Raw genomic sequence first — 2,492 nt, 5'->3', positions numbered from 1 at the left:
ATTTATGTATCTATTTACAGTATGTGTGCAAAGTCATTGTAGCATATAATTTCACTTCCCCTGTGAAAACCATGAGCATGGTCTGGCTTGGCTTTGCTGTACCGTGCCCATACAATGTAGAAAAACGCCTCTCTATCCCAAATCGTTCAACATTGAAGATTACAATAGATGGCGAAGTCAAATTACTGGTTTCCCCCATCCATCTGTGGTGAAGTTTTTCCTAAATGCTTATGACAAATCCATCTCCACAACCAGCCATAGCCTAGCCAGTTGGCTAATCTTTTGAATATGGTGTAGTTAAAAAAAACAGCAACAACAGATAACAAGGTTAGCAAGATAGCTAGCTAAGTAGCTAGGTAAGGTTAGCATGCTAGCTAGCTAGATAAGGTGTGCATGCTAGCTAGCTACACTGACAGCTGGCAGTGCCCTATTTGGGGTTTTTTCTCCACTCCACGTGAAAATCACCACGACATTCCTACACCCAATTCGAGAATATGTATTAGGAGCATACACCATTCTTCGGAGGTGGAACCTAAACGAGTATTTCCGACAGGAAATACCTCAAAATAGAGGCGGCAACTTCCTCTGGAGGGTGCCTTTAACCATTTACAGGATTGAACCATTTACAGGATATAACCATTTAAAAGCTTCCTCTTGTTACTTTTCTTTATAGGCCTGCAGTTTGTTAGTTGGGCAAATTATTATTGTGTTTTTAATGTGGTCTGTAGACCTATTTTTTTGTATTTTATGCAAAACAATTATAATTAGTTTTCACTAATAGTAATAATTTAACACAGGATATGGACAGTGTCCATCGAATATAGCAGTAACGTGTATTTTGGGTGACTGAAGCCTTGAACTTGCTTGCTTTGATGTGTGTCAGTCTTTCATGAGTCTGCCCAGTTCCACTCTTGAATTATTTACTGTATCCTGCCTGTCAGAGAGAGAACACAGCTGTGTTTGTTTGTGTGTGCTTGTGTGTGTGTACACGCATGCGTGTGTATGTATGTGTGTGTGCGCAAGTGTAGGACTATACATAGTCATTCAGGTTAGAGTGGTGACAGGGGTAACCGTAAGGGCACAGACACTATCATCATTCATTACATTGCTTATGTCATAGCTTTACCTGTATACTCATCACATGGTCTGTGGACAGGACACATGACACCTGGACGACAAGTAAGCAGCTGAGAGGTAGAGAACACAGTGGAGCACCTTGTGGAAAACACCACACAGCAAAATCAATGGTGTACATGTAACTCGGAAAGTGTTAAATGTACACTAGTTTCTGTGAACATATGAGTCCCACTGAACTGGTGTTAAAATAACACTTTTGAAACTGTTAAAGAGTTGATCTCTGTTGCAGTGTTCCCCATTCAACTCTTAAAGTGTTCAGATTAACTTGATTGTGGTGTTTGCATAGCTCTACTGTAGCGTAATACGCAACACCTACAGTGTAAAACATAACACTTGATTTAGATAAATTGGACTCACTTTGCTTAGTGTTGAAGCTGTTACACTTTCTGAGTGTAAGAAATTAGCACCTGTAGTGTTACAGTAAATCATTTTTGGGTGGTGTTAGGGAACTCCTGGTTTACAGGCCACATCAGGCCTGTAAGTCACATTATGCTGATATGCAAAGTGATGTGAAATTCCTATTGGAATTCAGCCAGCGATGACCAACAATTGGGATTTTTATTCACCCGCAACCTGCATTCAGAGTGACTGTCAGGGTTAGGAAAGTTGATAAAGGAGACTACCTAAACCATTTCAACTGGAATAACCATTTCAGGAATGGGTGCAATAAATCTAACTAACTGATTGGAATAGTTGAGAAAAATTTATGTTATTTATCTTTGTGTAGCATAAGATTAATCAATCAATCAATCAATGTACATGCAAAAACAGATATTAAAAACAATCCTAAAAAAGCTACCTGCAGTAGGGCATGCTGGGAAATATGATAATGATGGGCGTGGTTTTGATGGGAACGTTTTACTCTCCACAGTGTAACACCAACACTGGGGGTTCTTTTACACCACTGAGTTTTAATTTCACTCTTACAGAGTGAATTTAACTCCTGAATCAACACTAGAAATGTTACACTGAAAATTCAACACTGGCCAATTGGCTGTGCATGCATGACTGCACCTGCTGCAGCTGCCTTCTGATGTCTGTCTGAATTATTGAGGTCCACTGAGTTGAGTTGCAGTGGACTGATAAGTTCTGTGGTTCACTGAGGGAGAGGGAGCATTGTTGGCAACAAACCTAAAGAGAATATTATAGGTTGGGCAAACACATGGAGAGAAGAGAGACATTCCAGATCTAGCCTATGTGTCATTCCAATTGGTTGTAATAGTAAGTGATGTCATTTTATATTATGATATGATTTATATAATTTGTGATAAGATGTGATTTATAATGATAGTATATTAGGATGGCATGATATGGTGTATTTCTCTTGTTTTGCAAGCCTCACTTTTCTCTGAATC

Source organism: Coregonus clupeaformis, chromosome 21 (assembly GCF_020615455.1).
Source record: "Coregonus clupeaformis isolate EN_2021a chromosome 21, ASM2061545v1, whole genome shotgun sequence".
In the NCBI taxonomy this organism is placed as follows: domain Eukaryota; kingdom Metazoa; phylum Chordata; class Actinopteri; order Salmoniformes; family Salmonidae; genus Coregonus; species Coregonus clupeaformis.
The sequence above is the reverse complement of the archived record's forward strand: the minus strand, read 5'-3'. Positions refer to the sequence as shown.